The 24,549-nt window shown below is 47.4% G+C and overlaps 1 long non-coding RNA gene across 1 annotated transcript in view; it reads right to left on the bottom strand.

Moving 5' to 3' along the window:
* Positions 1–365: 365 nt before the first annotated feature.
* LOC137654274 (uncharacterized) overlaps positions 366–24,549 on the bottom strand; it is a 25,884-nt gene continuing 1,700 nt past the window's right edge. The window contains exon 2 of the long non-coding RNA XR_011046581.1: positions 366–590. This is a non-coding gene — a long non-coding RNA (uncharacterized lncRNA). The remainder of the gene's footprint in view (positions 591–24,549) is intronic.

Raw genomic sequence — 24,549 nt, 5'->3', positions numbered from 1 at the left:
AATTAGTGATTGCTAATGAACCTACGTGATATAAATGGCGTGACCATTGTGGCACACAACCCCGTATAATCTCAATAACTCTAGTCAATTGAGTATCTATGGTACTGTATGATATTCTCATAAGGTTATTTAAATACACCAGAAAAGTTTGATGATAGAGAGGGTACTTCAGTAGAGACGATTCGTATATGACTGCCGGTGCCCTAAAAATGGATGCTTTAAGGACTTATGTCCGAGTATATCTGGCAAATCTTGATGATCAGCCAACAATGCATGGCCATATCCAACACTTCTAATAGTCAGGCCTTCTCCACCATGAGGATCAATACTACACAGTATTCTATAAGTTTCATTCCAGCTGTGATCAAGTTGTGGAATAATCTTCCTAATCGGGTAGTTTTAGGATCAGAACTGTCTTCCTTGGAGAAATTCTGAAGTTTTCCTGTTGTTAATCTCTAGTTAATTTCTGCTGATCCTCATCTTCATGTCAGTAGATATACTTCATTACTTAGTGGCAGTGCATATTTACAGTTTAATTTCTTGTTCTGGACAGGTGGCTGTAAATGTTTTCTTCTCTTGACGATTCTACCCTGAAAAAACAAAAAATGTGTGTCAATTGTATAGATATATCAGTCTCATTAAAATTTTTTACTGTCCACTTCAATATCAAATCTATAATCTTAATAAAATAATCTCATAATAAACTATAACCAAAAAAATTAAATATTCTACATTAAATATAAGTGGAAATAATGACAAATAGGCATATCCATAACATTTATAATAATAAATTTTACAAATGAAAGTATACCTGATAAATCGGAAAAGTATTACCTCCTAAATACTTACAAGGCAATACTTCACTGCAATAATTGAATTACCGGCCTCTAGTAAGCCAACGACTAACAAAACTTCCCCTTATACTTCAATTTCTTTCGAGGGATACCCAAACCATGTTTCCCTGAATAAAACATTCTACTTCACACCCAAGAGGATATTAGACAAACACACACAATACGAATAAAATATTCATAAAAGAGGTATGTACAAAATTCTGAGCAAAAATAGGGTTACTGACACGGTGAAAGTTTCAGGTGTAAAATATCACTTTGTATACAAGTCTAGTACTGTAGAAATGGATAATTAGTGGTGCTTTAACTCTCCTAAAAAAGACCTGCAGCCTCATATATTTATTAAGCAATTTATTATTCTTGTAATTGAAATGACATACTAACTCTAGCTATACTGTCATATCAGTTAATCTAAGTGGATTTTCCGGTTGACCTTCAATCAAGAAATCAGCTTGTTCTACCCATCTAAACATTCTCACTTATCTAGCCTTAAACTATGGATAAATTCAACAGGCACTCACTAACCTAGTCTCTTTTAGTTCACCGACGGGCTTTTTTAACATTATTGTTTCTTTACTTACTGGGTATACTTCATCCACAAACTACTCTCTCCAACACTGTAAAATTAGAAATCTGGACTTGAAGAAATTATATCTAACGTTAATAAACACAGAACAACAATTTGTGTCTTTTGGTAATGATTAAGAATGTTACCTTAAATCAATTAACAATCTATCCAACCTTATTAATTAAATAACCCTACCTTTATCCCTCGACCGACTCATCATCGTCTAATAGAAATTACTGATCTTATTTTACATCAAGTAACTAATTATTATGTGTTTATATCCCTAATTTTTGGCAAGGGTCAGCATGGCTCAATTGCAAGTTCCTAGTATTTGGTGTTTTGTATGAATCTATACTTCAGGTTAAATCTGTATGTAATGATTTAATATCAAACTATCGCTTAGGTTAAGCCATCTATCTTACAACCCTAAGAATTAATAAAAACCAATCATCATAGAATCAGGACTTAGTCTTTTACAGCTATAGTCTCTGACTTTCGGCAGAATTTTTCAAAAATCGTGGCAACCGCCTTGTGGTGGTTGTGCGGTTAGATGGTTAACAACCCTTACAGGGTGCTACTAAGAATCATTCCGGTTTTCTGTTCTTCAGATCATCTATGCCCGACCTGTCTCCTGAGGGGAGGTGGATGGGCCTTAGAATATATATATAACTGCCAGGTAAGTATTCATAAACTGTTTCATCATAAAAACTCCATTTTTATGAATAGAACTTACCTGGCAGTTATATATATACTGTATATAGCTGATTCACACACTTGGAGGAGGGTGATAGACAGTTAACATCATTGGGGAAACAACAAAAAAGATGTAGGATAAAAAACACCTTGATTCCTTACCTGCTAAGGTAGCTGACTTCAAAGGTTCCTGCCTCTTGAGTCGCTTTCCCTTAGGAGTGTCAGCCAGGATGGGACCTGCAATGCTGAAACCACTCAATCGAGTCTGTCAACGGGGTGAGACCAACAATCTGACTAGACTTCAGGACTACCTATTACCCTTATTTTAAAAACTGCAACCTTACAAAAACCAACCACCTAACCTTGCAAAGTAGATATCAAATATCTAACTAGACTGAGGTGACTGTACCACAAGTCGACGTCCTCAGACAACCATTAAAAACACCAACCCACACACAGGCATACAAAAACTATGGTTGAGGGGAGGTAGTAACTCCTTTGTCTAATACAGAAGCCGTAGCTACATATGGGCCCAAGGTATAGCATTTCTCATAATCCACTCTCACCTCTCTGAGGTAATGCAAGGCGAACACAGAGTTGCTCCTCCAGAACGTTACATCCATAATTTGTCTGACCAACATGTTCTTGTGATAAGCAAGCGAGGTCGCAATGGCTCTCACTTCGTGAGCCTGCACTTTTAAAAGGCCGAAGTGTTCTTCCTCACACAAGAGATGTGCTTCTCTTAAACTTCCCTCGGGAAAAAAGACAAAGCGTTCTTAGAAAGGGGCCTCTGCGGATCTTTCACCGAACACCACAAGAAGCTAGAAGAGCCTTTCATATTTTTAGTGTGAGACAAGTAGGCTTTGAGGGCTCGGACTGGACAGAGGAGCCTTTCTTGCTCTTGACCCACTAGGTTAGTTAGGTTAGGAACCTCAAAAGTCCTTGGCCAGGCCTTTGAAGGGTTCTCGTTCTTGGCGAGGAAATCTATTCTTAAGGCACAAACTGCTCCATTCTGATTGAAGCCTACCTGCTTTTCAATCGCATGGACCTCACTGGCCCTTTTAGCTGTGGCTAAGGCCAAAAGGAAGAGGGTTTTCTTCGTAACCTCCCTAAAAGAAGCTTGTGATATGGGCTCAAATCTCTTGGTGCAAAGAAATTTAAGAACCACATCAAGGTTCCAAGAAGGGGGCTTTAACTGGACCTGTCTGGTTGTCTCAAAAGACTTCACGAGGTCTTGCAAGTCCTTATTGTGAGACAAGTCCAAGCCTCTATGTCGACAGACTGTAGAGAGCATGCTTCTGTATCCTTTGATTATGGACACCACCAGCTTAGCGTCCTGCCTGAGGAACAACAAAAAATCAGCAATCTGGCTCACAGAGGTAGTGGATGATGAAACCTTGTGCTTCCTACACCTAGCTCTAAAAGTCTCCCACTTGGACTGGTAGACTCTCTGTGAAGAGACCCTCCTCGCTCTGGCGATAGCTTTCGCAGCTTGCGCCAAAAATCCTCTCGCTCTGACAAGCTTCTCGATAGTCTGAAGGCAGTCAGTTTGAGAGCGAGGGGGTTTTGATGAGATGATACCTCTCGAAGTGGGGTTGTGACTTGCAGGAAGGCTTCTTGGAAAGTCCATCAACATGTCCACCACTTCTGTAAACCATTCTCTCGTTGGCCAGAATGGAGCTACCAGGATCATTCGTCCCGAATCAAGGAGGGCGAATTTCCTGACGACCAAATTGATGATCTTGAACGGGGGAAAGGCATATGTGTCCATCCTCGTCCAATCCATCAAAAAGGCGTCCACTGCTATCGCCGCCTTGTCCGGAACCAGGGAGCAATAGTTGGGGATCCTCTTGCTCAAGTTGAAGGCAAAAAGGTCTATTAGGGGTCTCCCCCACAGCCTCCAGAGACACTGACAGACCTGTTGGTTGAGGGTCCATTCTGTGGGAAGAACCTGCCCTTTCCTGCCGAGCATGTCTGCCCTCACATTCCTCTGTCCCTGTACAAATCTCGTCAGCAGATCTACGTTGTTCTCCTTCGCCCAAAGAAGGAGCTCCCTTGCTGTTTCGAACAGAGACAGAGAGTGAGTCCCCCCTTGCTTCCTGATGTACCCAAGAGCTGTGGTGTTGTCTGAGTTGACCTCCACAATCTTCCCTGACACTGAGTCTTTGAAGGCCTTTAGACTTAGAAGAATGGCCATCAGCTCCTTGTTGTTGATGTGCCATTCCAACTGACTTCCTTCCCAAGAGCCTGAGACCTCCTTGCTTCCTAGTATTGCCCCCCAACCTGACTCTGATGCGTCTGAAAACAACACTAGCTCTGGGTTCTTCTTGTACAAGGAGATCCCTTCCCCAAACAAGGCTGGATCCAGCCACCACTTCAGAAGATCCTTGACTTCTGCTGGAATGGGGAAGGAAAAGGAGTCTTCCTGCGTCTTTCTGTTCCACGTTTTTGAAAGAAAGTGCTGTAGAGGCCTTAGATGGAGTCTCCCCAGTGAGAAACTGCTCGAGTGAGGAGAGAGTTCCCAGCAAACTCATCCACTCCTTCGCTGAGCACCTCTCCTTGTCCAGGAAACTTCGGACCTTTTCGAGACACTTGGTCTGTCTTTCCTGTGAGGGAGAAGCCCGAAAAAGAACTGAATTCAGAACTATCCCCAAATAGAGAATAGTCTGATTCGGCTTGATCTGAGACTTCTCCCTGTTGATGACCAGGCCTAGATCTTAAGCCATCATAAAAGTCTTTTGTAAATCCTCCAGACATTTCTCCTTCGATCGAGAACGAATCAGCCAATCGTCCAGATAAAAAGATACCCTTATCCCCTCTTGATGCAGCCAGCCTGACACATTCGCCATTATCCCGGTGAAGACCTGAGGAGCCGTGCTGAGACCGAAGCAAAGCGCTCTGAACTGGAAGCACTTGCCCTGGATTACAAATCTCAGGTACTTCCTTGAAGTCGGATGGATGGGGACGTGGAAATACGCGTCCTGCAAATCGACACACACCATCCAGTCCCCTGTACGAACTGATGCCAGCACAGACTGATGACTGAGAGGGACCAGGTGTCCGCCCCTCTTCTCTTCCAAGACTGACAAAAACGTGACAGTCTTGCGCCTACTGTCTGGAGGAGATGTACTTCATTTTCTGGAGCGAGCTCTGAACGAACCTCTGTTCGATCTTGCTCCTGACTCTTGCCTTCTTCCTCTAAAATCTGGTCTTGAAAGGGCTGCTGGAATTTCTTTTCCTCCCGCTTCGAAGTAGAAGGAGCGGCTGCCAAGGGCTTACGAGCCGAACGTGATAACAGGTCTTGGGTGGCTTTTTGGGCCAGAGAAAGCGTAATGTCTCTCACAAGGGCATCAGGAAAAAGATGTTGCAACAGGAGGGCGTAAAGAAGCTCAGACTTCTGAGTAACGGTTACAGACCTTGAAGCAAAAGAGCAAAGCAGGGCCCTCTTCTTCAAGATTCCTGCTGAAAACAACGAAGCCAACTCATTAGCCCCATCTCTAAAGGCCTTGTCCATACAGGACATAATGCTGGTTAGGTCTCAGGTTCCTTCCATCTGGTCAGTCTTCCTGGCCAGTCCCTAGCGACCAGTCTAAAAAGCTAAAAACCTCAAAGGCTCTAAAAATGCCTTTGACGAGGTGATCCAGCTCCGACATCGACCACATGACCTTGGCCGAGTTGAGAGCATGCCTTCTAGCCGAGTCCACGATGCCAGAGAAGTCACCCTTGGAGGCGGCCGGAACTCCCAGACCCAGAGGTTCCCCAGTCTCATACCACATGCCAGCCTTCGAAGCAAGACGAGCTGGTGGAAACGAGAAAGAAGTCTTAACTGCTTGCCTCCGTTCCTTCATCCAGTCATCAATCTTCGCAAGAGCCTTCTTTGCAGAAATTGAAAGCTTCATCTTGATGAAGGCTGACTGTTTCGTGTCCTTTTTCCAGCTGAATTGAGATTGAGAAGATCGCAGAGCAGCAGGTTGGAACTCCTCCCCATAAAGTTCAAGGAGGGAGCGAGAGAGAACTTTGTAATCTCTGGCAGCGTCAGCAGGTTTATCTTCGTCATCAGAGACCTCCTCGAGATCCTGATCCACTTCTGCAACATCCTTCGTTTGAGAAGAAGGCTCCCTAGAATACGACAACAGCATATCGAAGGATTCGTCCTGCAGTAGAGGGCTGCAAGCAGCCTGACCCCGAGAACTGCTTGTGTCCTGGCGCCGAGCGTAGGTGTCGTCCTGGCGCCGGGAAGAGGTAGCGTCCTGGCGAAATGTTTCCCTATCCGTAAATATAATTTTACCGAATGCAAATTTGCCTTAGTAAAAAATCTTTATTTTTCTCTTGGAAATGTGGTCCCGTGTTTTTCTATAAATTTACCTCCAAAACTTCCAATTCCCAACTGAGAGCTAAAATCTTTTAGTGGGAGAGGACGTTAAAAAACTTTTCCTCAAGAAAATAAGGTCAGATTAATTGAAAATACATAAAATGAAACATTACAATTTTTTTCCTATAGAAAATGGTGATGCAGCTAGCTTCTGTAGAATTACAAACAATTTTACCCTATTACCACCAGAACACAACAGAAAAGACAAAAAATTGGTGGGTGGGAGCCTACCAAAATTTAGTGAGTAGGGAAAATGCTTTGTGTATTTAGTTAGATATTTAAAAGATTTTATACTAACTGATTGAGATTTTGTCAAAATACTGCGGTATCTTAGCAGTCACAATATCCATGTACAATTTGAAATAAAAAATTTCACCGATAGAAAAGAAAAACACATGGTAAATATAACAAATTTGGATATAATTTGTTTTTTTCCTAACATACAAACCTGGAGCTATTTATAGGGGATTACTTTCGGCAACGCTGAAAACTAGCCAAGACAATTTAAGTGAGGGATAACTAACCCCATCTGCTAGTTAGCGGAAGGGGGGTGGGGTAGACTGGCTACCCCGCTCACTCACACCTGTCGGACGAGTAACCACTTTTGCTTTCTGGTAGGACTTCTAGGGGGACAGGGTGGCGGGCCAATTTGTATAAATAGCTCCAGGTTTGTATGTTAGGAAAAATACAAATTATTTCCAAATTTGTTATTTGTTCCAACACAGATACAAACCTTACGCTATTTATAGTGAGACTTACTCTTAGGAGGGAGAAAGTCCTACCAACTGGCCTTGGCTATGACCCGGGGTTCTCTCCAGTTGATCTTTGATCTAATTAGCAGGAACAATACCCTCACTAAAATCAAAGTAGTTACAAGGTAACACACTGATGGTGACCTGCAGAAGCTTGTGTGAGAGAGACTAGCAGCTTGCCTTTACGTACATACTCGAAGATAAGCATGAGTTCTAAGACATACCCAATACCTTCCCTCAAGAGGTATTGGTGACGTAACCAAGTATATATTAATACTCAGGATGCACAAGGGAAATGAATCTTACCTGCAGAGGGGTGAGGTCAGCTATGTTTTAGCCTTGTGGATCTGTTTCCCAAGGGGGGAGAAGAGGAAAGAAAGAAGGGAGCCAGGCATTCTTTTCATTCACCCCAGACTAACCTGGGTAACCTCAGCCTTCAACCCTTTGCTACTTGTCCACCAAGGAGCTTGAGGCATTAGATCACTTGTTGTGCGACCACCACAGGACCAATGGAAAAGGTTTCCATGCTCCTGTGGGTTATGTCCTCCAGGGGTGGGCGGTGAAGGTCGTCTGATGCTTCCACACCCCCGCTTGCATTACCTGTGCCACTGAAATATTATTCTTGAATGCCCGAGACGTTGCAATACCTGACATCATGAGCTCTGGGTCAATTAGGCAGAGGAGGGTCTGGATTGTGAGCGTATTCAATCACTTTCCTTATCCAAGAGGATATAGTATTCCTCGTGACCCTCCTCTTGACCTTCCCGGGTTAACAAAAAGCGCTTGCACACGGGGGCGAGCTTTTGTTGTACTTTCTAAATAACACCTCAGACTCCTTACTGGACATAACAGTTGGTCTGGATCTTCGGTTACAGAACGAAGACTATCCAGAATGGGCCAAACTACGAACTCAGGGACGTAGTTGAGGATTACTTCCCCTCATCTCCTAGTGTGGGAGACATCAGCAGATAGACCATAAAGTTCACCGACTCTCTTGGCCGAAGCCAGAGCGAGCAGGAACACCGTTTTCCATGTGAGGTGGCGATCGGAGGCCTGGCGTAATGGTTCATACGGGGTGGGGGGGCACATCAGAGACCTGAGGACTATTACCATGTTCCATGGGGGAGGTCTTAGCTCTGCCTGGGGTCAAGTAAGCTCGTAACTGCGTATGAGTAAAGAAAGTTGCAACGAGGAGGAAATATCAACTCTTTTTAGTCTAAAGGCTAGACTCAAGGCCGAGAGGTAGCCTTTGACTGCCGAGACCGAGAGAAGCATTTCTTCTCGAAGGTATACAAGAAACTCCGCTATAGTTGGAACAGAGGCATCGAGGGGAGAGATACCCCTTCCACGACACCAACCGCAGAAAATTGACCACTTTGCCTAGTAGACTGCCTCTGTGGATCTCCTGAGGTGTCCAGCCATTCTTTTTGCAACTTGTTGTGAAAAGCCTCTCTGTGTGAGGTGGTGCTGGACAGTCTCCAGGTGTGAAGCCGAGGCGAAGCTACGGCTTTGTGGAAGATGTTGGCATGCAGTTGTTTGAGGAGGTCGTGTTGTGGGGGGGAGCTCCCTCGGGATCTTCGTGAGGAGGTGCAGAAGGTCTGGGAACCCTTCTGGGTGATCCCCTAGCGGGCTATCGGAGTCATTTGCAAGTTGTTGCTTGCTCATACCTGGTTGAGGACTTTTCTCATCAGACAGAACGGGGGAAACGCGCAAGCGTCCAGGTTTATCCACCGTTGTTGAAAAACATCTTGCCAAAGAGCTTGGGAATCCGGGACTGGGGAGCAGTAAAACAGGAGCCTGAAATTAAAGGCCATTGCGAACAGATGTACCGTCGGGGAACCCCACAAAGTCAGGCTATCAGAGGATTCAAAGACCAGTCGGTGCCAACTATCTGAGTTGATCTGCTCAGCTTATCCGCTAGCACATTCTGCTTGCCCGGAATGAAGCGAGCTGATAGTCACAGAGTTGTCTTTTGCTCATCTGAGTATCTCTACTGCAAGATGGCACAGCTGCTGTGAAAAGGTACCACCCTGTTTGTTCAGATAAGCCACTACTGTGGTGTTGTCGCTCATCAACACCACGGAGTGCCCCGCCAGGACCTGGTGGTACTCTTTGAGGGCCAGAAAGGCTGCCCTTATCTCCAAGAGATTTATGTGCTGGTACCTTTCTGATTTGGACCATTGGCTGGAGATCTAATGGTGCAGCAAGTGAGCCCCCCACCCTTCTTTTGATGCATCCAAAAAAAGCATCAATTCCGGGGGGACAGACGGGAAAATCGACCCCTTTGCAGACGTTCGGCTCTGCTAGCTACCACCTGAGATCCGACTGTTCCTTTAGCCCTATGCGGACTAGTTGATCCCGGGAATCGATGTACTGGTTCCACTGGGATTTCAGTCGCCACTGGAGGGATCTCGTTCCGAGGCGACCGTTGGGGACCAGTCGGGTCAGGGAAGAGAGGTGACTGAGAAGGCGAAGCCAATACCGCGCTGGGAGCTCTTCCTGACTGAGGAAGACCTGTGCTATCTCCCTCAGTCTCTGAATTCTCTCGTCTGATGGGAACTCTTTGTGCCTTAGGGTGTCTATGCACATGCCTAGGTATACCAGTTCTTGAGAGGGAAGCAGATGAGACTTCTCGAGGTTTACCACGATCCCCAGATCCTGGCAAAACCTTAGAAGCTCGTCTCGGTGTCGGAGTCTACCAGAATCAGCCAGTCGTCCAAGTATCTTAGGAGAAGGATGCCGACTCTGTGGGCCCAAGATGATAATAGGGCGAATCCTATCGTGAAGACCTGGGGTGTTGTGGAAAGACCGAAACACAGTACTCTGAACTGGTAATGCTTCTGGTTGAACATGAATCTGGAAGTATGCGTCCTTCAGATCTTGAGTGCACATACAGTCCTGTGGTCTTATCGCTTGTCTGACAGAGTCAACCGTACCTGAACTGGTAATGCTTCTGGTTGAACATGAATCTTACATACTTCCTGGAAGATGGATGAATTGGGATCTGGAAGTATGTCCTTTAGATCTTGAGTGCACATAAAGTCCTGTGGTCTTATCACTTGTCTGACAGAGTCAACCGTCTTCATCCTGAATGGTATCTGCTCGACAAACCTGTTCAGAGCCGAGAGGTCAATGACTGGTCTCCAGTCTCCAGACGCCTTTCTCACAAGGAGTCAACTGTAAAAGCCTGGGGACCCGTTGAGGACCTCCTGGAGAGCCCCCTTCTCCAATATGGTCTGGACTTCTGCCCTGAAGGCACACTCGTGCGGATCCCTTCGTACAGGAGTTCAATGGAATTGGCACTCAAGTCAGTGGAGGGAAAGAGAGCGTGAACGGGATGCGATACCCTGAATGAATAACCTCGACCGTCCAGGGTTCGGCCCCGTGGTGAAGCCACCTCTGCCGGCGGATTTGCAGGGATCCCCCCACAGGTGGAAAAATGGGAGGATTGCCTGCCCTAGTGGGACCAGCCTCGGCCGGATCCCCTCTTTCCCTTTCCACCACGAAAGGAATTCTTGTTGCGAAAGGCTTGCTTCGCACCCTTTTGATCCTGCTGGTTTGAGTCTCAAGCCCTTTTCGGATGCAGTTTCTGCTGTGGTTTCCGCTGTGGCTGTGAGGGATAAGGTCTGGCTGTTAAGACCTTTTGGATAAAGGAGTCCTGGTTGGACTTCCTTCACCTCTCTGCCACCCGTTCGACATCCTCGGGGTGAAACAAGGAATTGCCCTAGAAGGGTGCCTTCCTTAGTCTCGCTACTTTGGCCTGAGGGAGGTGCCTGTGGAACTTACCTATGACGGCATCCCTCCTCTTCAGGATAGTGTTAGCCCAAAGGTTCACTACCTGGTGAGAGAGAAACTCCATGGCCCGAGTGCCAGACAATAGGAAAGTCTCCAAAGAGTTCCTGGAGGACTCCCAAGACAGGTCATTAGATCAAATCAGTTGTCCCAACCAGAAATCAAGCCCCGAAGCAGCCTGCATGACGTACTTCACCACCTTCTCCTGGTTGAGGATCTCGGAGGCCGAAAAGGAGACGAAGTCCTGCGAGTTTCTCAAAAGGTGTGGCCTTCAAGAGTGCCTCTTAAGGAGTGATCGATATGCAGCATTGGGAGAGATTCCCCGAGAATCTCATAGTACCTCCTCTGGAACACATACGAAGCGAGGAGGTAGAAGCTTGGAGGTAGAAGCTTGGAGGATGAGTTGGAGCGGAGCTAGGAGGACCCAGTTGCCTGGGACACTGCGTTCTGTCTGGCACTCTTCAACCCCTTTGACGAGGGCAAAGTTGCACTGGTCCTCTGGGGTTTCTGAGTGCCGTAGAACTGGTCAAGGACCATTTCCTTTCCATCTAGAGGGGCTGCTGATGGATCTAGTAGCCCATTGATGGATTGGATGCAGCCTAGGACCTGCAAGAAGGCATGTTCTGACTCCTTCCTCTCAGCCTCCATTAGCTTAGAGCTAGTGGCTGCTGGTAAAGCGTCGTCCTCCGGATCACTCTGCCCTTCCACATCCGAACTCTCATCCATTGGAGCCCAGCCCGGAGTGGGTCGCAGTTGTCAACAGGATAGACCAGGGATGGGGAGACTACCGAGGAGGTGCTCGCTTCCGGCTGCCTAGGAGGCAGTGAAGAAGGAAGCCTGGCCAAGGATTTTGGGATGATGAATAAATCCTTCGGCTCCCTGCTACGAGGCAGGTGGTACTCTGTCAACGAGGGCCCAGAGGGCTACGTTGGTCTACAGGCGGGATGGGAGTTCGCTGCCAGAGGGATCGCGTCACGCCCAGTCACAGGTTGTACCTCATTAGGCACTATCTCGACCGGCGAGGGACGGACGAAGTCCCTGTAGCAAGTCACCCTATCCTCCTTGAGGGGTGAAGTACGAATCCTTTTCCTCTTTCCCTTGGGTCTGGCCTGTGGCGTCTTGAACTGCAAGGGGCTACCCTGGGGTTCTTGCCTACTCTCTTCCCGTGGTCTTTTGCGAGGGGATAACCGTTTCCCCTTGCCAGTTGGGCACGCAGGCGCAGAACCCTCCAAACTCATAGGATTGGAGGGAGGAGAGATCATTGGGACGAGAGGTGGCAACAAAGGGATTCTAGGAGTGTCTCCTAAGGACTGGCAGCAGGGAATGACTCCTGTCATGGCTTGACGCATTACATCGAATAAGGCGCGAAGCAATGGGGTCATGGGCTCTCGAGGAACTAAGGGGAGGGTCCTTAGGAAGACACGGATCCCTGGGTTTAGGAACCTGGGCAGGTTTCTTAACCCTCTTGCCTGAAGAAGGCTTCCCGGCAGGAAAGATTAGCACAGGCCTACCCTTAGGGATAGGATCTGGACGTAGTCGCGTGGGCGACCGTTGTCTTTGATGATGGGGCCTATAAGACTGGAGAGACTAATGGGTGTCTCTCCTTGCAGGAAGGTTAACCCCTGCCGCCATAAAAGGAGACGATATCTCGTTCGGGGATGTTAAATCGCCAGATCCTTCTCCTGGTTAAGATGTTCCCAGGGAGGGAGCAACAGAGGATCGTAAACCATGATCGCACGTTCTATCATAACTCACGCGGCTAGGAACCCACCCCACCCCTCACTGCCTGAGGATTCAGCACATTATTGATTATGCGCGCCAAGATAGCCACGTGCGTTAGGTTGTTCGCGCACGCGCCCTTCAACATGGCGCTAATTGTGCACGGGCGCATAGTGTTGGTTACGCAAGTAACGAGCACCCGGTTGTTCCCGCACCAAATCGGTCGTGCGTGCCAATTTGGTCATGCGCGCAAGAGATCTCAGCGTGACGAGAGAACTAATTTCTACGGTCATCCGAAGGTTCACAGTAGCGTAAGTTGTGCCAGCGCGAACGAAAACTCTGTCATACGAATAACACTCATAATGACTAGGGTCACGCGAACCCGAAGGTTCAGCGTGTACTGTGTTGCGAGAACCCGATGGGTCAGCGCAACGAGAAAACGAAGTTCCTCTGTCACGAGCCCCCGAAGGATCAGCGTGACTAAAGGTACGAGAGACCAAAGGCCTAATGTAGCCTGTGTTGTGAGACTCCGAAGGGTCAGCGCAACGAGAAACTGAAGCATCCCTGTCCCGAAACACTGAAGTGTCAGAGTGACTAAAATTACAAGAGCCCAAGGGTTCAGCGTAACTAAAGTTACGAGACCCTGAAGGGTCAGCGCAATGAGGAACTAAAGATACGAAACCCTGAAGGGTCAGCGCAATGAGGAACCAAAGGTCCTCTGTCACAAGACCCCGAAGGATCAGCGTGACTGATGGCACGAGAGCCAAAAGGCTCAACGTTGCAATATATAGGGGTTTGTGTCTAATAAAACTTTAATGGTTTGTGTGAATGAAAATTTTTTTTTTATTTATATTGTATGGAACACATTATTGTATTTTTATTGTATCCCACAAGCTCCTCTTTCCAAAAATGTCTTAATATGACAAATTCGTAGGTAATTTGTATTTTTCCTAACTATACAAACCTTAGCTATTTAATAGGGGTTATTACTTTCGGCGTAGCTGAAATGACGAGCCATTAGAATTTAAACGACAGTTTACTACCCCAACGCTAGTTAGCGGGGAGGGGGGGGGGTAGGGAGGGTAGCCTGCTACCCCCACCCCTCCCCCTCTCACACACCTGTGCTTGAGCTCACTTTGCTTGGAGGTAGGACTTCAAGGGGGATAGGGCTGGCGGGCAAGTTTGATTAAATAGCTAAGGTTTGTATAGTTAGGAAAAATACAAATTACCTACGAATTTGTCATTTGTTCCGTAACTGACATACAAACCACGCTATTTAATAGGGGTGATTCACCCATTAGGAAGGGTGGGAAGTCACTGCCAGTACTGGCTTTTGGCTTTGCCTGGGGACTCAATATTTGTGTGTGTTCACACTCAGCAATAAGGAGTCCCTGCACCTCGCTAGAACCTTGCTATGCAAGGACTGCGGCCTACGCAAGCTGTGTGTGAAGTTAAAATAAAGTGTGACTCGTCCTAGGAAGTTGACCTGTAGTCCCTTAGAAGGAAACTTTAGGCTAGGACTCTCCCAATACCACCTCGTCAGGGTATGGGGACGTGACAGTATTATCTTAATACTAGGAACACAAGGAAACATGGTTTACCTGCAGTGGTTTGAGGTCAGCAGTGCAGAGAACCCAGGATGCTGCTTTCCCCAAGAGAGGGGAGGCTGAAGAAAAGAGTAAGGGCCAGACAAATCTTTTCATTCATGCAGACTAAGACCGGGTAACAATGCCCTCAACCTTCTGCTACTTGTCCACTAAGGAGCCTGAGGTTTTAAACCAGCTGTTGTGCAGCCACCACAAGGCCGATAGAAAATATATCGAGCCTCCTGTGGGTCACGTCTTGCAGGTAGTGGGCTGTGAAGGTCGTCTTGACATTTCCACACCCCAGCTTGAAGGACCTGTGTCACTGTGAAATTTCTCTTGAAGGCCAGGGACGTAGCTAGGCCCCTGACATCATGTGCTCTAGGGCGACATGACGGAGGAGGGTCTGGATTCAGGGACAGATGGATCACCCTACGAATCCATGCCGAGATGGTGTTCTTGGTGACCCTCCTCTTAATCCTCCCAGTGCTAACAATGCTTGCACCTGGGGACGGACTGCAGCCGTTCTTCTGAGATATAGCCTCAGACTCCTTACTGGGCACAGTAGGAGAAGGTCTGGGACATCTGTTACAGAACGGAGACTCAAATCCGGAAGGAATCGAACCGAGCGTCCGGCACCCCCTGATTTTGAGTCTTAGCACCAAACTCAGGGACGAATTTGAACGTTACCTCTCCCCATACCCTTGCATGGGCGATGTCATATGAGAGACCATGAAGTTCACTGACTTGCTTGGCTGAAGCCAAAGCTAGTAAGAACACAGTCTTCCAAGTTAGGTGGCGAACTGAAGCCTGGTGTAATGGTTCATAGTGAGGTCTCTTAAGAGACCTGAGAACTCGAACCACGTTCCATGGCGGAGGTCTCACATCCGACTGAGGGCAGGTAAGTTCATAACCTCGTATGAGTAGGGAAAGTTCCAGCAAGGAAGAAAAGATTATTCCTTTGAGCCTGAAGGCTAGACTTAAGGCTGAGCGATAGCCTTTCACCGCCGAGACTGAAAGGCGCATTTTCTTCCCGCAAATACACGAGGAACTCCGCTATTGCTGGAATAGTGGCATCGAGTGGAGAGATACCCCTTCCAGGACACCAACCACAGAAGACTTTCCACTTTGCCTGGTAGACAGATGCGGATGATTTTCGCAGATGTCCAGACATCCTAATCGCAACTTGTTGCGAAAAATCCTCTATCAGCGAGGAGATGCTGGATAGTCACCAGGCATGAAGTCGTAGCGAAGCAACGGCTTTGTGGAAGATGGTGGCAAGTGGTTGTCTGAGTAGATCGTGTCGTGGAGGGAATTCTCTCGGAAGTTCCGTAAGGAGTTGCAGAAGGTCCAGAACCATTCTGCGTGATGCCATAGCAGAGCTATGAGGGTCATTGAAAAATTGACCGATATTCTGGTCTTGTTAAGCACCCTCCTCATCAGACAGAACGGGGGAAAGCGTACACATTGATGTTGTCCCACCGTTGTTGGAAGGCATCTTGCCAGAGTGCCTTTTGATCCGGGACTGGGGGGGAAGTACAGTGGAATCTTGAAGATCAGCGCTGTCACGAACAGATCCACAGTCAGGGAACCCAACAAAGTCAGGACTTTGTTGGCTACTAGATGACACAAAGACTACTCGGTACTCACTATCTGAGAAGCTCTGCTCAGATTGTCGGCGAGCACATTCCTCTTGTCTGGAATGAAACGCGCCGATAGTAGAATCTAACGGACTTCGGTCCATCCCAGTATCTCTACTGCAAGATGGGATAGCTGCTTCGCAAAGGTACCTCCTTGCTTGTTGATGTAAGCCACTACTGTGGTGTTGTCGCTTATCACCACCACAGAGTGACCTGCCAGGTATTGTTGAAACTGCTGAAGGGCCAACAAACCGGCCTTCATCTCTAGACGAATTATATGGAGGCACTTTTCTGATTCTGACCACAGGCCTGAGATCTTGTGGTACAGAACGTGGGTACACCCCCTTTCTTTGAGGCGTCCGAAAACAGCATTAAGTCCGGGGGAAGGACGAGAAGATCCACTCCTCTTCATAGGTTCTCGTCTGTCATCCACCACTGGCGGTTCGTCCGTTCCGCAGGACCCATAGAGATCATGACGTCCGGGGAATCGCAACCTTGATTCTACCGGGACTTGAGCCGCCACTGGAGAGATCTCATTCTGAGGCGACCGTTGGGAACTAGACGAGCCAAGGATGAAAGGTGACCAAGGAGACGTAACCATGATTGGGTTGGAAGCTCTTGTCGTCTGAGGAAAGGGCTTGCAATACCTCTCAGCCTTGCTATCCTGTCATCTGATGGGAAGACTTTGTGGAGATTGGTGTCTATAATCATGCCTAGGTAAACCAGTCTGAGTGGGAAGCAGAGAGGACTTCTCGAGATTTACCATGATCCCCAGATCCTGGCAAAGTCCTAGAAGTTTTTCTCGGTGTCGAAGAAGGGATGACTCTGAGTCTGCTAGGATCAGCCAGTCATCCAGATAACGGAGGAGACTGATGCCGATCCTTTGTGCCCACGATGATATTAGGGTGAACACTGGTGAAACCCTGTGGTGCTGTGGAGAGACCGGAACACAGCACCTTGAACTGGTACCTCTTGTTGTCTAGGCTGAATCCTAAGTACTTCCTTGAAGACAGATGGACTGGGATCTGGAAGTACGCGTCCTTCAGATCCAGTATACACATGAAGTCTTGCGATTTCACAGCAAGTCTGACCGTGTCTGCGGTCTCCATGCTGAACGGAGTTTGCTTTAATCTGGACCTCTGCCCGAAGGGCCCGCCCCTTGCTGATCCCATGGCAAGGGAACTAAATGACACCGGATTCGTCCTCAGGGGAGGTAGAGATGTTGTGAACGGGACGCGATATCCCTGACTGATCACGGAAATCGTCCAGGAATCAGCCCCGAGTTGCTACCACCTGTCTGCGCAACCTTGTAGGCATCCCCCCACTGGTGGACATGCAGGGGGACTGCCAATCCTAGAGTTTGCGGCCTCGGCTGCTCCCTCTAGGATTCTTCCCTCCCCTCCCCTGGAGGACTTCTTGCCTTTCTTGTCCTTGACCGGAAAGGGCTTAGACACCGCTGTCTTCGTTGCCGTTGTCGGTTTCGTGGTCTTGGTGGGACATGGCTGCTGGGGTGCTGGAGGTTTATAGGGCTTGAATGTCAAAGCCCTATGTAGGAGGGAGTCTTGGTGACTTCCTCTACCTCTCAGCAATCTGCTCCACGTCCTTAGGCTCAAACAGGTTCGTTCTCATAACGGAAGAATGTCTGAGCCTGTAGATTTCAGTGCTACGGGCCTCCCGGTACTGTCTTGGAGTCCTTCGACTCCCTCCTGGGAGGAATGCAGGACTCCAACAACGACGGAGGCAGGCTCTTCTCCACCCTTATTCGAGAAGACTTTACCGTGCGAGGTGGGGTTTCCCTCAATGGTGCGATGGGGGAACGTCTCACCTCACGTGACTCCCCTGAGGACGGGAAATCCTCGTCCGAAGGGGAGGGAGAAAAAGTCTGAGGGGGGAGGGTGGCTGCCTAGAAGACTTACGAGGAGACAGCTTCGTCCTCGGAGAAGTTACCGCGTCCAAAACTCCTCTTTTCCTCTTCAGGGGAGTAGATGCAGCCAAGGATTTGTGGCTCAACTCAGAGAGAACAGGCTTGAAAGCCCGGGCTACCGCTCTGATTAGAGCCCCAAACCAGGACTGCCGGCTGACGGCTGTGCTGTCAGACACTCCCTTTGGGGGGGGGGGCCTGTAAGGAGAAAGAAGATAAGGAAGAAATGTCCCAGGACCTTTCTGGAACTTTCCCTCCTACCGGCGAGCGCGCTGATCTGCGCTTACGGGGGGGGGGATACAATGATGGCGACCTTACCGCGCGTTGTCCTGCAGCCTCGCGCGTGGGAGGGTATTAGCAATTGCGATGGGGAGCGCGCTGGCGAGACTTCATAGAGTACGCAGGAATCATAGTGCACGCTTGCGCGCGAACATGGAGCGCAGGATCAGAATGAAGAGCCCGTGCGGGCGAAAATAAAATATTGTCGGCACGTACCAGAATGTTGGCATGCGCGCGTACGAGATCGGTCGCGCAAGACCATCAGAATGCGCGCGAGCGCGCAAGACCATCGGCGCGCACGGAGAGACCATCGGCGCGCGCGGAGAGACCATCGGCGCGAGCGGAAAGACCATCGGCACGAGCAGAAAGACTATCGGCGCGCGTGGGAGACCATCAGTACCCGCGCGCGGGAAAGATCGTCGGCGGTTGTGTGCATAAGAAGATCATCGGCGCATGCGCGCGAAAGAAGATCGGCGAGCGGGCGCGGGAAACCATCGGTACCCGCGTGCGGAAGATCATCGGCGCTTGCGTGCATAAGAAGATCTGCGTGCATAAGAAGATCGGCGCGCGCGCGCGCGGGAAACCATCGGTACCCGTATGCGGAAGATCGTCGGCGCTTGCGAGTGTAAGAAGATCATCGGCGCTTGCGAGTGTAAGAAGATCATCGGCGCTTGCGAGTGTAAGAAGATCGGCGAGCACGCGTGGGAAACCTTCGGTACCCACGCGTGGGAAACCTTCGGTACCCACGCGTGGGAAACCATCGGTACCCTCGCGCGGAAGATCATCGGCGCTTGTACGTGTAAGAAGATCGTCAGAAGATCGTCGGAAGATCGGCGAGCGTACGCGCTAGTAGGTTGAAGTGATGAATTTATTAAGGTATGGGAAGTTCTCCCTTTGAAGGGAGAAAACCTCACACCTGGGGAGGAAACCTCACACCTGGGGAGGAAACCTCCCTCGGAAGGGAAGTTGTCCAACCCCTGGAGGCGTACCTCCTTTGGCGTTCTAAGATGATCTGGAGTGCTGGCATGTTGTCACGGAATACTTCTATGAGAAGGGATAACGCCCATGACAACGTCCTCTGAGGGACGGCAGTGACAGCAGAATCCCCAGGCATGAACAGGACACCTCTGCTTCGTTGGCACTCTTTAGTCGAACAAAGAAAAACTGCATAGTTAACTGGGAAAATAAAATTAAATAATTATTTTAACAGAAATTCCCTAAGGAGGAACTCCGAAGAGGAACCCCGAGGGAATAACATAAAATAAGAAATAAGTATGCGTCCTCCTTCCCCAGATGACTTCCATGGGTGAAGGGGGGGGGAGTAACTGTAATAAAAACAGAATTATAACAGAATTATAATCATCTAAATCAACCAAGAATATTCACTAATAGTGAGAACCACTGACCCCCCGAAGAGAAATGTTCCCCACGGAGAAAGCTGAAAAGTTAAAATACAATTAGATTTCACTAAAAATAATTGAGACAAACAAACGGAATAGCAACCTAACCCGCAACTGGAAAGGAGCTTCCGTAATAGTACGTAGTTGTAGTAAAGGTGAACGACCTCGAGTAGAGAGAGACCGTAGTCAATCTAAAAAAAAGGCCACATTCCCTTCGCTGAGAATCCAAGTTTCCCGTAGGAAAAGAGGAAAAGCGAAGATAATAGATGAATGAAGAGGGTCCAGGCGATGACGATTCCCCTGCGGCGGCTGAGTTAACGGATATATGCCAACAGAAAGACCGATGGACCCGAGAGGGAGAGGTCGTTCCCCACGAAGTGGAACTGTGGTGGCCTTGCTACTAGGTAAGTGTCATTGTCGTACATCACACACAAGAGCACAAACACTGAAAAGAAAACTTACTACATTTCTATACACAAATATATATATAAACATTAAGAATGTTTATATACATCTTACAAGTATAAGAAAAAGTAAGTAAAAAGACAAAACTAATGGCAATCCAAAATAGGCGAGGAGAGAGAGAGAGGAACAACCGCTCTCGCTCAGAGCCAAAAGTAAAGTGAGCTCAAGCACAGGTGTGTGTGGGGAGAGGGGGGGGGGGGGAGGTAGCAGGCTACCCTCCCTACCTCCCGCTAACTAGCGGTGGGGTAGTAAACACTTGTTAAAATTCTAATGGCTCGTCATTTCAGCTACGCCGAAAGTAATAACCCCTATTAAATAGCGTGGTTTGTATGTCAGTTACGGAAAAACTGTTATTATTCCTTTCCAGGTATTGACAGCAGCCCCCTTCATTCAGTAGGGAGTGTAAGGGAAGTTTATCTTTCACACTACTGTATGTATATAGAAAAGAATGAGTACATCCGTCCCTGGAATCCTATGTATTGCAAAACATTATGAATGTGGATTATAGCCTGTTATCAGTGTGTAGTGGTTTGTGATGCTGCTCTGTGTTCGTATTATCTTGTCTTTTAACTAGAAGTAAGCTACTGTGTTGCTATATGAGAGTGTGTCATAAACATTGATAGTTGGCGGGACCTATTGAAATGGCATATTTGGAGAGGCAACTAAAAGTTGAGACAAGCCATTAAGCTTGAAATTTGTTTCTGTCATAGTCAGGAATAAAACTGCATGATCCACCTGAGTATGTTGCTAGTATGCCTGGGGGAAGACAGTTATAAGCAAGATTGCAGGGATCTTCTAGATTTGCCACATGAATTGCAATCCTTGTTTTATGAACCCTTTTGATCATGAGGCAAGCTACTGGTACTTTCCCACATAGATACACTGTTAGGTATGCCTTTGTTTATACTTGTACTGTATTGGAACACTTATAAGTGTCCCACCTGTGAATAATTTCTTGTTTGTTTGTTATTTGTGGAGCTGGATTGTAAAGGGCTGATAATTTTGCCTTAAATTGATTATTTGAATTGACAGATAAATATTTACAAACAAATATTTTTTTTGCTTGCTTTTATGAATACAGGATTTCATAACGTTCCTTACACTATGATATCACTTTCTCAGCCACCTTTTTTTTAGAAATGTTTTTCGCATTGTATTTTTCCCTTTCACCTAATGTTCTGACCCTTACTTGAACTTGAGGCTATCTAACCATAAATTCAAGCTATTCACATAGGCTGCTCATTTTCCCCAGAAATGAATCAACATTCATCTTACATGTTAATCCAGCTAGCCCAAGGAAAGGGAATTTTGGAGGGAAGAAAGATTCTAGCTGACCCCTTGCCCAGTATAAATCAAGGGGTGGTGCCCAGTATTCCAGTCTGTTGAACTGTTACTTAGGTTTTTGGGTATTCCACCGTTGTATATTCGTTGTGTAGTGAACGTCGGGTTGTGGTCGGCATTCGGACACTAAGCAGTTTGGGCGCTACCTCTGGCCACAGTCCGCAAATCACTACAATGTTTACAACGTTACCATCGTTACGAGAGCCCGAAGGTTCAGCGTAACTAAAACCCAAAGATTTCGAGTCGTGTGAGCCTGAAGGATCAGCGTGACGGAGCCCCAAAGGACTCCTACTGTCATGAGAACACGCAGGATCAACATGTCGAGAGCCCGAAGGCTCACGATCACGCCAGCCCGAAGGGTGATCGTCACGAGACCCCGAAGGGTCAACGTGAGGAGAACCAGCAAGTTCAAAAAGACGTCTCCCGGAGAGGAACGTTCAGCAGACTCCGCCCGAGGGGGAGACTGATCCAGATCTACGTATAAATCCTCCGCAGGGGAGGAGATGAAGACTGTCGCTTAAGACAAGGTTCCTGCTCCGCCCCTGGAGGAGAACCATAAGCGTAAGGAGATTGCCGATTATCAGAGGCAATCTTCTCTCGGGAACGAGAGATATGTTCCCCCGAAGGGGAAGCCTGCCTAGGAGAAAGCCCTGCCACCGCCACTGGTGGGCTAGCTAACTCCTCGGCGTTGGAAACACTCTAGGCCTGACCGACGGGCAGCAGCGCCTGCGCCCACATTAGGAGGATCAACCTCCGTGGAGGAAGGAGATGACCGCCTTCTCTCCGCTCCCCTTTGAAGGAGCTCTAAGAGAACTTCCTTCAAAGGGGGGCCATCGACACTCAGCGATGACGACAAAGACACAAGGTTTGAAAAAAGAACAGGCACTCCCTAGGGGAAGGGAAGGAGCCGAACCACTAGGGGAGCCGACACCTTCGCCTATCCCGCAGGATTGACCTGGAGTCACAAACCCTGCGCTGCTACTCGGCCATACCCCGGGAGGGCCCGGTCGTGAAGTAGCTTCGGACAGAGATTTGGGCATAGAGGAAGCAGATTTCTTCGATTTCGAGGAAGACCCCGAAGGCGAAGATTCGCAGTTAGATTTCTTCTTCCTTTTACGCACGAACCTCTCCCACTGGGAGGCAGGCCACCCCCGACATTCAGAACAGGTGTTGTCCCCAGAACACTGATGTCCCCGGCAAGCCGGGCACAAAGGGTGAGGGTCCATTTTTATGTTATGGACGATATGAAGGTACCGCAGCAACGGCAATCGCGAGCAGGATATGTCCGCATTGCGGGACGATGAACGCACACACACCGTACACAAAAGAAAAAGCAAATAAAGTCAAGGCAGTTTATGAGTTAACGCCAAAAGCAAAAGTGGTTACTGTACTCAGCCAACAGGTGTGAGTGAGCGGGGTAGCTGGTCTACCCCACCCCCTTCCGCTAACTAGCCGATGGGATAGTTATCCCTCGCTAAAATTGTCTGGGTTAGTTTTTCGCGTTGCTGAAAGTTATACCCTATAAATAGCGTAAGGTTTGTATGTGTCGGAACAAATACGATACTTTAACTGCTAGTGAAACTGGAATTCACTATAAGAAATGGACGAGTGCTGGCTAGTTTAGTATTTTTCTCTATGTTTAATAGGGGCTGGGGCATAATAACTTACATATCGGTCGATTAAAATGTGAAGCGTTTTTATCACTAAGTCCATTGTTAACATCTGAGAGACTGAAAGGAACTTATTGTGCATGCTTGATTTCGATTGGTTTGGGGAGCTTTCTGTGCATTTACAATGATGTATCTATCAGTTGGGTTTCTTGAACCAATTAAAAGCTTACAAAGTACTTCATAAGTTCCCAGATGTTGTAAAGAACAGCCATTTTTTTTTTTTTACCTTCCCCTTCAGTTTCAACTTGACCACCATCACGTAAAGACTTCTCCAAGAGGGAAACTTAAGGGAAATACATCAATCCATTTCGAAATTTAGTGTAATTTTATTTAAGTCGGCAATTGATTATGATGGAAATGCTCTCTGTTCAGTGTAAAGTTATTGTTACTCATGTGAAATTAAAAAACGGAAATAATGCCTCAAAGGTTCGATTCTGACTTAATCTTAAGGGAAGACCTGCATTTTCTATTGCAAACCTTCAGTAAAAATTGCCAAGACAAAAAAAAAAAAAAAAAAAAAAAAAAAAGAAGAAGATACGGTGCTAGTGGTTGTGACCTGGGAAGGGGATCCGGGGGCTTGTCCCAAGCCAGGGGTTGTGACCTGGGAAGGGGGGTCCGAGAGGCTTTGTCCCTGGCTAGGAGCTGTGACCTGGGAACTACTAGGTTAGGTTAGGTTAGGTGGGTTTGTTAGGTTTTGTACCCTTTTACAAAGTGTTAAATAATCACGTTTTGGCCTGTTTTCAGCCACTTACATGAACCGAATATTTTTCAATTGGTTATCTTGTACTTATTTTGCCTTTCTAACCAATGTTATTGCTACAAATCACTCATTTATGACATTTCCCCACCCAAAAGACCCCGGTTTCCCACTGGGATCCCCCCATAATTGTCTATATATGGGGGTCCAAAAACTCATGAACGGGTGGTTTGCCCCAATAATCATGGTCACAAATACATAAAACACAAGATAGCGGGCAAGAAAAATATATGGTTCATGTATTTGGCTAGAAATTAGGTAAATATATGATACTTTACTTTCTAGCCAAATACATCAACTATACATTTTTCCTACTTGTTATCTTGTGTTCTAAACATATCTGACCTTGATTATTGGGACAAATCACCCGTTCACAAGTGTTTAGACCCCTTTATATAAAGACAATTATGGGGGACAAGTGGGAAACCGCTGTTTTTTCGGTGGGGAAATCTCATAAAAGAGGGATTTACAGAAATAATAATGGTCAGAAATGCAAAATAAAATAAGGACATGCTAACCAGTTGGAAAAATATATGGTTCATGTATGTGGCTGTAAACAGGCCAAAACATAATAACACTAAGATTTGTAAGGGTACAGACCCTAACAAACCCACCTAACCTAGTAGTTCCCATGTCACAGCCCCTAGCCGAGGGGTGGATCCCTCTTCCCAGATCACAACTTGTAGCTGGGGGCAAGGCCCCCGGAACCCCCTTCCGAGGTCACACACCTTCTCAGGTCACAATTG

This window comes from Palaemon carinicauda, chromosome 15 (genome assembly GCF_036898095.1).
Source record: "Palaemon carinicauda isolate YSFRI2023 chromosome 15, ASM3689809v2, whole genome shotgun sequence".
Lineage (NCBI taxonomy): Eukaryota > Metazoa > Arthropoda > Malacostraca > Decapoda > Palaemonidae > Palaemon > Palaemon carinicauda.
Note: the sequence above shows the minus strand (reverse complement) of the source record. Positions and strands in the feature narration are given on the sequence as shown.